Source organism: Bos taurus, chromosome 17 (genome assembly GCF_002263795.3).
Source record: "Bos taurus isolate L1 Dominette 01449 registration number 42190680 breed Hereford chromosome 17, ARS-UCD2.0, whole genome shotgun sequence".
NCBI lineage: Eukaryota > Metazoa > Chordata > Mammalia > Artiodactyla > Bovidae > Bos > Bos taurus.
In genome coordinates, this window is record NC_037344.1 from 1,811,555 (window position 1) to 1,825,611 (window position 14,057).

General features: G+C 38.4%; 1 protein-coding gene across 1 annotated transcript in view; it reads left to right on the forward strand.

Annotated features, from left to right (window-relative positions):
- TLL1 (tolloid like 1) overlaps positions 1 to 14,057 on the forward strand; it is a 335,849-nt gene that overhangs the window by 301,296 nt on the left and 20,496 nt on the right. The window lies entirely within an intron of this gene.

The following is a 14,057-nucleotide window of genomic DNA, read 5'->3' on the forward strand; positions in this document are numbered from 1 at the left end:
CCTAGGAGTGTCATTTAAAAAAATTCTAAAATAGTCCCTCTCTCATATGAAATTCTACAAATAAAAATATGAATATTCTTAGGTTTTCCATTCCTTGAAAGTGCTCTCCAAATAGTAAAATTTAGCTTGACCAGGCACATTCGTACCTCCTAAAAATGTATCTGGTCTAAGACTGTGTGTATTGTTCCCAATAGTTTTGTAGTGGTATCTTGTATTTTACCTGAAGTTGATGTCATAAATGACACATCAATAAGGAAGCAGTCCCAGGCATTTTAGATAACTTGGAAAGTTTATAAAGATGGTTCAGTTCAATTCAGTCACTCAGTCATGTCCGACTCTTTGTGACGCCATGAACCGCAGCACGCCAGGCCTCCCTGTCCATCACCAACTCCTGAAGTCCACCCAAACCCATGTCCATTGACTCCATCCAACCATCTCATCCTCTGTCGTCCCCTTCACCTCCTGCCCTCAATCTTTCCCAGCATCAGGATCTTTTCCAATTAGTCAGCTCTACACATCAGGTGGCCAAAGTATTGGAGTTTCAGCTTCAACACAGTCCTTCCAATGAACACCCAGGACTGATCGCCTTTGGGATGGACTGGTTGGATCTCCTTGCATGCCAAGGGACTCTCAAGAGTCTTCTGCAAAACCACAGTTCAAAAGCATCGATTCTTCAGCACTCAGCTTTCTTTATAGTCCAACTCTCACTTACATACATGACCACTGGAAAAACCGTAGTCTTGACTAGACGGACCTTTGTTGACAAAGTAATGCTTCTGCTTTTGAATATGCTGTCTAGGTTGGTCATAACTTTCCTTCCAAGGAGTAAGCATCTTTTAATTTCATGGCTGCAATTACTATCTGCAGTGATTTCGGAGACCAGAAAAATAAAGTCAGCCACTGTTTCCACAGTTCCCCCATCTATTTGCCATGATGTGATGGGCCCAGATGCCATGATCTTAGTTTTCTTAATGTTGAGCTTTAAAGCAATTTTTTCACTCTCCTCTTTCATTTTCATCAAGAGGCTTTTTAGTTCTTCACTTTCTGCCATAAGGGTGATGTCATCTGCATACTTGAGGTTATTGATATTTCTCCCGGCAATCTGGATTCCAGCTTGTGCTTCTTCAAGCCCAGCATTTCTCATGATGTACTCTGCATATAAGTTAAATAAGCAGGGTGACAATATACAGCCTTGAAGTACTCCTTTTCCTATTTGGAACCAGTCTGTTGTTCCATGTCCAGTTCTAACTGTTGCTTCCTGACCTGCATACAGGTTTCTCAAGAGGCAGGTCAGGTGGTCTGGCATTCCCATCTCTTTCAGAATTTTCCACAGTTTATTGTGATCCACACAGTCAAAGGTTTTGACATAGTCAATAAAGCAGAAATAGATGTTTTTTTGGAACTCTCTTACTCTTTTGATGATCCAGCGGATGTTGGCAATTTGATCTCTGGTTCCTCTGCCTTTTCTAAAACCAGCTTGAACATCTGGAAGTTCAAGGTTCACGTACTGCTGAAGCTTGGCTTGGAGAATGTTAAGCATTACTTTACTAGCGTGTGAGATGAGTGCAATTGTGCAGCACTTTGAGCATTCTTCGGCATTTGCCTTTCTTTGGGGTTGGAATGAACCCCAAAGGGGTTCACAGGACCTTTTCCAGTCCTGTGGCCACTGCCGAGTTTTCCAAATTTGCTGGCATATTGAGTGCAGCACTTTCACAGCATCATCTTTCAGCATTTGAAATAGCTCAACTGGAATTCCATCACTTCTGCTGGCTTTGTTCATAGTGATGCTTTCTAAGGCCCACTTGACTGCACATTCCAGGAGGTCTGGCTCTAGGTGAGTGATCACACCATCATGATTTTCTGGGTCGTGAAGATCTTTTTGGTACAGTTCGTCTGTGTATTCTTGCCACCTCTTCTTAATATCTTCTGCTTCATTTAGGTCCCTACCACTTTTTCCTTTATTGAGCCCATCTTTGCATGAAATATTCCCTTGGTACCTCTAAGTTTCTTGAAGAGATCTCTAGTCTTTCCCATTCTGTTGTTTTCCTCTATTTATTTTTTTAATTTTTTTTTAAATTCTATTTTATTTTTTAACTTTACAATATTGTATTGGTTTTGCCATATATCAACATGAATCCACCACAGGTATACACGTGTTACCCATCCTGAACCCTCTATTTCTTTGTATTGATGGCTGAGCAGGCTTTCTTATCTCTCCTTGCTCTTCTTTGGAACTCTGCATTCAAATGGGTATGTCTTTCCTTTCCTCCTTTGCTTTTCAGTTCAGTTCAGTTCAGTCGCTCAGTCGTGTCCAACTCTTTGTGACCCCATGAATCGCAGCACTCCAGGCTTCCCTGTCCATCACCAACTCCTGGAGTTCACTCAGACTCATGTCCATCGAGTCAGTGATACAATCCAGCCATCTCATCCTCTGTCGTCCCCTTCTCCTCCTGCCCCCAATCCCTCCCAGCATCAGAGTCTTTTCCAATGAGTCAACACTTCGCATGAGGTGGCCAAAGTACTGGAGTTTCAGCTTTAGCATCATTCCTTCCAAAGAAATCCCAGAGCTGATCTCCTTCAGAAAGGACTGGTTGGATCTCCTTGCAGTCCAAGGGACTCTCTCAAGGGTCTTCTCCAACACCACAGTTCAAAAGCATCAATTCTTTGGCGCTCAGCCTTCTTCACAGTCCAACTCTCACATCCATACATGACCACAGGAAAAACCATAGCCTTGACTAGACAAACTTTTGTTGGCAAAGTAATGTCTCTGCTTTTGAATATGCTATCTAGGTTGGTCATAACTTTCCTTCCAAGGAGAAAGCGTCTTTTAATTTCATGGCTGCAGTCCCCATCTGCAGTGACTTTGGAGCCCAGAAAAATAAAGTCTGACACTGTTTCCACTGTTTCCCCATCTATTTCCCATGAAGTGGTGGGACCGAATGCCATGATCTTCGTTTTCTGAATGTTGAGCTTTAAGCCAACTTTTTCACTCTCCACTTTCACTTTCTTCGAAAGGCTTTTTAGTTCCTCTTCACTTTCTGCCATAAGGGTGGTGTCATCTGCATATCTGAGGTTATTGATATTTCTCCTGGCAATCTTGATTCCAGCTTGTGCTTCTTCCAGCCCAGCATTTCTCATGATGTATTCTGCATATAAGTTAAATAAGCAGGGTGATAATATACAGCCTTAAAGTACTCCTTTTCCTATTTGGAACCAGTCTGTTGTTCCATGTCCAGTTTTAACTGTTGCTTCCTGACCTGCATACAGATTTCTCAAGAGGCAGGTCAGGTGGTCTGGTATTCCCATCTTTCAGAATTTTCCACAGTTTATTGTGATCCACACAGTCAAAGGCTTTGGCATAGTCAATAAAGCAGAAATAGATGTTTTTCTGGAACTCTTTTGCTTTTTCCATGATCCAGTGGATGTTGGCAATTTGATCTCTGGTTCCTCTGCCTTTTCTAAAACCAGCTTGAACATCAGGAAGTTCACGGTTCACATATTGCTGAAGCCTGGCTTGGAGAATTTTGAGCATTACTTTACTAGCATGTGAGATGAGTGCAATTGTGTGGTAGTTTGAGCATTCTTTGGCATTGCCTTTCTTTGGGATTGGAATGAAAACTGACCTTTTCCACTCCTGTGGCCACTGCTGAGTTTTCCAAATTTACTGGCATATTGAGTGCAGCGCTTTCACAGCATCATCATTCAGCATTTGAAATGGCTCAACTGGAATTCCATCACCTCACTAGCTTTGTTTGTCCACTTGTTTGTCACTAGCTTTGTAAGGTCCACTTGACTTCACATTCCAGGATGTCTGGCTCTAGATGAGTGATCACACCATTGTGATTATCTGGGTTGTGAAGACCTTTTTTGTACAGGTCTTCTGTGTATTCTCTTCTTAATATCTTCTGCTTCTGTTAGGTCCATACCATTTCTGTCCTTTATCGAGCTCATCTTTGCATGAAACGTCCCCTTGGTATCTCTAATTTTCTTGAAGAGATCTCTAGTCTTTCCCATTCTGTTGTTTTCCTCTATTTCTTTGCATTGATCGCTGAGGAAGGCTTTCTTATCTCTTCTTGCTATTCTTTGGAACTCTGCATTCGGATGCCTATATCTTTCCTTCTCTCCCTTGCTTTTTGCTTCTTTTTTTCACAACTATTTGTAAGGCCTCCTCAGACAGCCATTTTGCTTTTTTGCATTTCTTTTCCATGGGGATGGTCTTGATCCCTGTCTCCTGTACAGTGTCACGAACCTCATTCCATAGTTCATCAGGCACTCTATCTATCAGATCTAGGCCCTTAAATCTATTTCTCACTTCCACTGTATAATCATAAGGGATTTGATTTAGGTCATACCTTTGCTTTTAGCTTCCCTCATTTTCACAGCTATTTGTAAGGCCTCCTCAGACAGCCTAATTACCTTCAAGCACAGCCATTCTGTCTCTACAAAAAAATCTTATTCTTCCTTATAACATCTTACATCAGAGAAGAAAGAGATCCATAATTGCTATGTACACTTATGTAATAATTTAAATATAAAATAATGTTTCTTATTATGATTAGGAACATTTAGTAGAATAAAATCCTAACAAATTTACAGTGATTAAATAAATTATTAAGCAAATGTATACATCAGGGAAATACGGAGGGATTAGAAACATATAGTTTGGTTGCCAAAGACTTGTGTCTAGATCCTAGCACTTCTACTTATGAGTTGTGTTATCTTGGAAGATATTTACCATTTTAAAACCTTAATTTCTTCATCTGAAAATTGAAGCTGCTGCTTACTCAGATTTTGTGTATATAGACAGGAACTTGTACACAAAGTATTTGGCATAGTACTTTATTAAGTGCCAATAAACAATGATGTATGATACAATAATATGACAATAATTTAATTTTTAAATTTTTATTAAAAATTCAACCATATTCAAGTGTGTGTGTACCCTTATCAGTTTGAAATTCAGTACTTAGAGATCCACTAATTGTTTAGTCACATATTGTTTAGTCTCCATGTGTTTGTGTTTTTTTGTAGTTTTTTTCTTTGTAGTTGATTTCTAGTCTCAAAGTATTGCGGTCTGAAAAGATGCTTGATGTGATTTCAATTTTCTTAAATTTACTAAGACCTGTTTTGTAGCCAGCATGTGACCTATCCTGGGGAATATTCCATGTGCACTTAAAAATGCTTTCAGATGGATCTGGTCTAATGGGCCATTTAAGGGCAATGTTTCCAGACTGATTTTTCATCTGGATCATCTGTCCATTGATGTAAGTAAGGTGTTACTATTATTGTGTTACTGACAAATTTTTTCTTTTTTTTTTTTTTTCATTTTTTTAAAAATTTTATTTTATTTTTAAATTTTACATAATTGTATTAGTTTTACCAAATATCAAAATGAATCTGCCACAGGTATACATGTGTTCCCCATCCTGAACCCTCCTCCCTCCTCCCTCCCCATACCATCCCTCTGGGTCGTCCCAGTGCACTAGCCCCAAGCATCCAGTATCGTGCATCGAACCTGGACTGGCAACTCGTTTCTTACATGATATTTTACATGTTTCAATGTCATTCTCCCAAATCTTCCCACCCTCTCCCTCTCCCTCAGAGTCCATAAGACTGTTCTATACATCAGTGTCTCTTTTGCTGTCTCGTACACAGGGTTATTGTTACCATCTTTCTAAATTCCATATATATGCGTTAGTATACTGTATTTATGTTTTTCCTTCTGGCTTACTTCACTCTGTATAATAGGCTCCAGTTTCATCCACCTCATTAGAACTGATTCAAATGTATTCTTTTTAATGGCTGAGTAATACTCCATTGTGTATATGTACCAAAGCTTTCTTATCCATTCATCTGCTGATGGACATCTAGGTTGCTTCCATGTCCTGGCTATTATAAACAGTGCTGCAATGAACACTGGGGTACACATGTCTCTTTCCCTTCTGGTTTCCTTGGTGTGTATGCCCAGCAGTGGGATTGCTAGATCATAAGGCAGTTCTATTTCCAGTATTTTAAGGAATCTCCACACTGTTCTCCATAGTGGCTGTACTAGTTTGCATTCCCACCAACAGTGTAAGAGGGTTCCGTTTTCTCCACACCCTCTCCAGCATTTATTATTTGTAGACTTTTGGATTGCAGCCATTCTGACTGGTGTGAAATGGTACCTCATAGTGGTTTTGATTTGCATTTCTCTGATAATGAGTGATGTTGAGCATCTTTTCATGTGTTTGTTATCTGTATGTCTTCTTTGGAGAAATGTCTATTTAGTTCTTTGGCCCATTTTTTGATTGGGTCGTTTATTTTTCTGGAGTTGAGCTGTAGGAGTTGCTTGTATATTTTTGAGATTAGTTGTTTGTCCGTTGCTTCATTTGCTATTATTTTCTCCCATTCTGAAGGCTGTCTTTTCACCTTGCTAATAGTTTCCTTTGATGTGCAGAAGCTTTTAAGGTTAATTAGGTCCCATTTGTTTATTTTTGCTTTTATTTCCAATATTCTGGGAGGTGGGTCATAGAGGATCCTGCTGTGATGTATGTCAGGGAGTGCTTTGCCTATGTTCTCCTCTAGGAGTTTTATAGTTTCTGGTCTTATGTTTAGATCTTTAATCCATTTTGAGTTTATTTTTGTGTATGGTGTTAGAAAGTGGTCCAGTTTCATTCTTTTACAAGTGGTTGACCAGATTTCCCAGTACCACTTGTTAAAGAGATTGTCTTTAATCCATTGTATATTCTTGCCTCCTTTGTCAAAGATAAGGTGTCCATATGTGTGTGGATTTATCTCTGGGCTTTCTATTTTATTCCATTGATCAATATTTCTGTCTTTGTGCCAGTACCATACTGTCTTGATAACTGTGGCTTTGTAGTAGAGCCTGAAGTCAGGTAGGTTGATTCCTCCAGTTCCATTCTTCTTTCTCAAGATCGCTTTGGCTATTCGAGGTTTTTTGTATTTCCATACAAATTGTGAAATTATTTGTAGCTTATTTGTGAAATTGTGAAATTCCATACAATTTGTGAAATTATTTGTAGCTGTTGGTAGCTTGATAGGGATTGCATTGAATTTATAAATTGCTTTGGGTAGTATACTCATTTTTACTATATTGATTCTTCCAATCCATGAACATGGTATATTTCTCCATCTATTAGTGTCCTCTTTGATTTCTTTCACCAGTGTTTTATAGTTTTCTATATATAGGTCTTTAGTTTCTTTAGGTAGATATATTCCTAAGTATTTTATTCTTTCTGTTGCAATGGTGAATGGAATTGTTTCCTTAATTTCTCTTTCTGTTTTCTCATTATTAGTGTATAGGAATGCAAGGGATTTCTGTGTGTTGATTTTATATCCTGCAACTTTACTATAGTCATTGATTATTTCTAGTAATTTTCTGGTGGAATCTTTAGGGTTTTCTATGTAGAGGATCATGTCATCTGCAAATAGTGAGAGTTTTACTTCTTCTTTTCCAATTTGGATTCCTTTTATTTCTTTTTCTGCTCTGATTGCTGTGGCCAAAACTTCCAAAACTATGTTGAATAGTAATGGTGAAAGTGGGCACCCTTGTCTTGTGCCTGACTTTAGAGGAAATGCTTTCAATTTTTCACCATTGAGGATAATGTTAGCTGTGGGTTTGTCATATATAGCTTTTATTATGTTGAGGTATGTTCCTTCTATTCCTGCTTTCTGGAGAGTTTTTATCATAAATCGATGTTGAATTTTGTCAAAGGCTTTCTCTGCATCTATTGAGATAATCATATGGTTTTTATTTTTCAATTTGTTAATGTGGTGTATTACATTGATTGATTTGTGGATATTGAAGAATCCTTGCATCCCTGGGATAAAGCCCACTTGATCATGGTGTATGATCTTTTTAATGTGTTGTTGGATTCTGATTGCTAGAATTTTGTTAAGGATTTTTGCATCTATGTTCATCAGTGATATTGGCCTGTAGTTTTCTTTTTTTGTGGCATCTTTGTCAGGTTTTGGTATTAGGGTGATGGTGGCCTCATAGAATGAGTTTGGAAGTTTACCTTCCTCTGCAATTTTTTGGAAGAGTTTGAGCAGGATAGGTGTTAGCTCTTCTCTAAATTTTTGGTAGAATTCAGCTGTGAAGCCGTCTGGACGGGGGCTTTTGTTTGCTGGAAGATTTTTGATTACAGTTTCAATTTCCGTGCTTGTGATGGGTCTGTTAAGATTTTCTATTTCTTCCTGGTCCAGTTTTGGAAAGTTGTACTTTTCTAAGAATTTGTCCATTTCTTCCACGTTGTCCATTTTATTGGCATATAATTGTTGATAGTAGTCTCTTATGATCCTTTGTATTTCTGTGTTGTCTGTTGTGATCTCTCCATTTTCATTTCTAATTTTATTGATTTGATTTTTCTCCCTTTGTTTCTTGATGAGTCTGGCTAATGGTTTGTCAATTTTATTTATCCTTTCAAAGAACCAGCTTTTGGTTTTGTTGATTTTTGCTATGGTCTCTTTTGTTTCTTTTGCATTTATTTCTGCTCTAATTTTTAAGATTTCTTTCCTTCTACTAACCCTGGGGTTCTTCATTTCTTCCTTTTCTAGTTGCTTTAGGTGTAGAGTTAGGTTATTTATTTGACTTTTTTCTTGTTTCTTGAGGTGTGCCTGTATTGCTATGAACTTTCCCCTTAGGACTGCTTTTACGGTGTCCCACAGGTTTTGGGTTGTTGTGTTTTCATTTTCATTCGTTTCTATGCAAATTTTGATTTCTTCTGTGGTTTGTTGGTTATTCAGCAGCGTGTTGTTCAGCCTCCATATTTTGGAATTTTTAATCGTTTTTCTCCTGTAATTGAGATCTAATCTTACTGCATTGTGGTCAGAAAAAATGCTTGGAATGATTTCTATTTTTTTTGAATTTACCAAAGCTAGCTTTATGGCCCAGGATGTGATCTATCCTGGAGAAGGTTCCATGTGCGCTTGAGAAAAAGGTGAAATTCATTGTTTTGGGATGAAATGTCCTATAGATATCAATTAGGTCTAACTGGTCTATTGTATCATTTAAAGTTTGTGTTTCCTTGTTAATTTTCTGTTTAGTTGATCTATCTATAGGTGTGAGTGGGGTATTAAAGTCTCCACTATTATTGTGTTATTGTTAATTTCTCCTTTCATACTTGTTAGCATTTGTCTTACGTACTGTGGTGCTCCCATGTTGGGTGCATATATATTTATAATTGTTATATCTTCTTCTTGGATTGATCCTTTGATCATTATGTAGTGACCTTCTTTGTCTCTTTTCACAGCCTTTGTTTTAAAGTCTATTTTATCTGATATGAGTATTGCTACTCCTGCTTTCTTTTGGTCCCTATTTGCATGGAAAATCTTTTTCCAGCCCTTCACTTTCAGTCTGTATGTGTCCCCTGTTTTGAGGTGGGTCTCTTGTAGACAACATATGTAGGGGTCTTGTTTTTGTATCCATTCAGCCAGTCTTTGTCTTTTGGTTGGGGCATTCAACCCATTTACGTTTAAGGTAATTACTGATAAGTATGATCCCGTTGCCATTTACTTTATTGTTTTGGGTTCGAGTTTATACACTGTTTTTGTGTTTCCTGTCTAGAGAATATCCTTTAGTATTTGTTGGAGAGCTGGTTTGGTGGTGCAAAATTCTCTCAGCTTTTGCTTGTCTGAAAAGCTTTTGATTTCTCCTTCATACTTGAATGAGATCCTTGCTGGGTACAATAATCTGGGCTGTAGGTTATTTTCTTTCATCATTTTAAGTATGTCTTGCCATTCCCTCCTGGCTTGAAGAGTTTCTATTGAAAGATCAGCTGTTATCCTTATGGGAATTCCCTTATGTATTATTTGTTGTTTTTCCCTTGCTGCTTTTAATATTTGTTCTTTGTGTTTGATCTTTGTTAATTTGATTAATATGTGTCTTGGGGTGTTTCGCCTTGGGTTTATCCTGTTTGGGACTCTCTGGGTTTCTTGGACTTGGGTGATTATTTCCTTCCCCATTTTAGGGAAGTTTTCCACTATTATCTCCTCAAGTATTTTCTCATGGTCTTTCTTTTTGTCTTCTTCTTCTGGAACCCCTATGATTCGAATGTTGTAGCGTTTAATATTGTCCTGGAGGTCTCTGAGATTGCCCTCATTTCTTTTAATTCGTTTTTCTTTTATCCTCTCTGATTCATTTATTTCTACCATTCTATCTTCTAATCAAATTTTTTCATTTTGTAATTTTATTGTTTCTAGTTATGGCCTTGTCTTTTTTTTTTTTTTAACTTTACAATATTGTTTTGGTTTTGCCATATATCAACATGAATCCGCCAATGGCATTGGCCTTGTCTTTTTCACCTAGACTGTTTCCTTTAACACTTTTTGTAAAACTGGTTTGGTGGTGCTGAATTCTTTTAATTTTGCTTTTCTGTAAAGCTTTCAATTTATCTATTAAGTTGGAAAAAAACTTTTCTGGGTAGAGTATTCTTGGCTATAGATTTTTCTTCTCTTTCATCACTTTAAATAAATCATGCCACTCCCTTCTGGCCTGTAGAGTTTCTGCTGAAAAATCAGCTGATAGTCTTATGAGAGTTCTCTTCTGTGTTTGTTGTCATTCAGTTGATAAGTCATGTTCAATTCTTTGCAAGTCCATGGACTGTAGCAAGCAGGCTCTTCTGTCCTCCACTATCTCCCAGAGTTTGCTCAAATTCATGTCTGTTGAGTTGGTGATGCTATCTAACCATCTCATCCTCTGCTGTCCTCTTATCCTTTTGCCTTCAGTCTTTCCCAGCATCAAGGTCTTTTCCATCGAGTCAGCTCTTTGCATCAGGTGGCCAAAGTATGGAGCTTCAACTTCAGCATCAGTCCTTCCAATGAATATTCAGGACTGATTTCCTTTAGGATGGACTCATTGGATCTCCTTGCAGTCCAAGGAACTCTCAAGAGTTTTCTCCAGCACCACAATTCAAAAGCATCAATTTTTCAGCACTCAGCCTTCTTTATGGTCCAACTCTCACATCTATACATGACTACTGGAAAAACCATAGTTTGACTATACAGACCTTTGTCAGCAAAGTAATGTCTCTTTTTTTTAATATGCTGTTTAGGTTTGTCATAGCTTTCCTTCCAAGGAGCAAGTATCTTTTAATTTCATGGCCTGTGTATGTTATTTGTTGCCTTTCCATGCTGCTTTTTATATTTTCTGTTTTTCTTTTTGTCATTTTAATTACAGTGTGTTTTGGTGCATTCCTCTTTGGGTTAATCCTATATGTGACTTTCCATACTTCCTGGACTCTCTGGACTATTTCCTTTTCCATGTTAGGAAAGTTTTCAGCTATTATATCTTCAAATATATTATCAGCCCCTTTCTCTTTGTCTTCTCCTTCTGAGATGGTAATGCTAATATTAGTGCATTTGATGTTGTCCCAGAGGTTTCTTCAACTGTACTCATTGCTTTTCATTCTTTTTTTTTTTCCTCTGTTCATTACCAGTGATTTCTACTACTCTTTCTTCCAGCTTTCTGTTCTGCTTCTCTATTGTTTAGTCTACACTTGATTCTTTCTAGTGGGTTTTCATTTCAGCTATATTTTTCATCTCTGTCTGACTGTCATTTATTATTTTCTAACTTATTAAAAACTTCTAACTTTTTTTGTGCATCGTTCTCCTCCCAAATTCTTTGATCATCTTTACAATCTGTACCTTGAACCTTTTCTCAGGTAGATTGCTTAGCTCCACTTCATTTAGTTCTTCTGGGATTTTTATCTTGTTCCTTCATCTGGAATATGTTCATCTGTTGCTTCATTTTGTCTAAGTTGCTGTCTTTATTTTTATGTATCTAATAGTTTGGTTATGTTTCCTGATCTTGGAGAAGTGACCATTTGCAGGAGGTGTCCTATGTGTCCCAGCAGTGCACTCCCTTCTCATCACCCAAACTGTATGCTCTGGGGTATCTCCCTATTAGGACTGTATAAGTCTTCTAGTTGTGGCAGGCTGAATATGCGGGTGGCCTGTTAGGCTTGGTTGACCCCGGGTCTGGTTGATTGCTTGGGCCTGCCTTGTATGGAGGCTGCTGGCTGTTCCACACAGGGGCCTGGTCATGAGGTGGCCAGCTGCAGAATCCAGGGTGTCCCAAGGCTAGTGCTGGCTGACTGATGGAAAGAGTTAGAGTCCATAAGACTTTGGGGCTGAGGCCCACCCACCGGTGGGTGAAACCTGGTCCTGGTGTTAGTGCAGGATTACTGGCAGGCAGAGTCAGACCCTGGACTCTGGTTCCAGGGTCCAGGAATCCCAGAGTTGATATCAGGTCACTGGTAGGAGGAGAAAGGGCAGTTCCTGAAACAGGTGGATACAGGCTCTTGGGATGTCCCAGAGTTTGCACTGGCCTGCTAGTGGGCTGGGGTCCAGCTGATCCCAGAGCAGGGTTTGACCTACTGTGACAGATTAGGACCACAGGTTATAGGATTGTGAGTTTCTGGCATCTATGCTCTCTGATAGGTAGAGCTGGGCCCTGGCCCTCTGCTGGGCAGGGCTGTGTGCAGAGGTGGCTGTGGGTTCAGGAAGTCTTTAAGTACCCTGTGTGCTGATGGGTGGAGCCAGTCAACATGTTAATGGACATAGTTGTGTCCCAGTAAAAGTTTAATTATAAAAAATCAGGCTTCAACTCAGAGTTCTTCTGTGGGACTTAGTTTGCTGACCTGAGTTAAGAAATTCACATATAAAAAAGTTTGAAATGAAATTATAAGTTTTTGTCCTCATTTCCCCTGAAAATCACAGAGGGTGAAAGAATTTGGCTTTACTTTCTATGGTAGGCAGAATGATGTTCCCCATCCTCCAAAGATCACCATCTCCTAATTCTCAGAACCTTTGCATACATTATCTTAAATGCCAAAAGGCACTGTGGTTAAATCAAGGGTCTTCAAGTGAAAAGATTATCCTAGAATATCTAGATGGGCTTGAAGTAATCTTAAGGGTCCTTACAAGAGGGAGTCAAGTGTTATACTGTTGGATCTGAACATGGAGGAAGCAAACATGAGCCAAGAAATGAGGGAAGCCTTTAGATGCTGAGGAAAATCAAAGGAAACAGATTCACACCAAGGACCCCTAGAAGCAGCACAGTGCTTCCTCACCCACTTTAGACTACTGACTTCCACAGTTCTAGAACAATAAAAGTGTATTGCATTGAGCCCCTAAGTGTGCCACAATTTCTTGGAGCAAATTTGCTGGAGGAAACGAATATATTTGCCTTGTTTTTGGAGTTTGTATTTGTGTGTGTGTGTTAATCATTAAATGCTAACTGCATCATAATAGTTTTAAAGTTAAAATAAATACATTTATATTAAAAAAATGTAAAAGAAACCTTGGCTGAAAGATACTTGGAAAAAGTCTCCCTATTAAAAAAGGGATAAAGTTCTGAATGAATAAAGGGATAGTGTTCTATCATTCCTGGCTTTACCATGTCTTTGTTCTGAAAGTCTCTCTGTACTGATCATTAAATTTTTGGTACTTTTCATATTCCAAATTACTCTACATTTAAAAAAATTTTTTAAACAGCTGAAAAAAGATCTAGGCATAGGATCACATAGCAATAGGCTAATATACCATTTTAATTTTATGTATTGTATCCTAGCTTTGCTAAGTTATATAGTTGTAGTTTACAGCTTCATATGTGGGATATTTGGAAAACAAAACACTCGCAGTGATATATCATTCTCCACCATAAATCTGTTATAAGTGTATTTGATCACTGTTGTCAGAAGACCGGAGTTTTAATTCAGTTGTGCCATTGTTTTCCAGTGGCCTCTAATCCTTCCAATATCTTGAGGAAAACCAAATGATAGGTCTCATCAAAGGCAGGAAAATGCAAAGGATGGATAGAACCAGGGAGGTCTGAATCTCATCTCACAGCTGCTCACATTGTATCAGTCTCTTTAATTCTCTAAGTTTGTAGTCACCCTGGCTAAATTTTATTTCCACATTAAGCACTATTATTTTATTATCCTGTCCTCTCTGAGTGTATGTAGAGACTTTGAATGGCCTTATCTTTTAGCTAGTGCTTTTATTTTCAGTAAATATACCTCTGGTGGTAGTTTAGTCTCTAGGTTGTGTCCAACTCT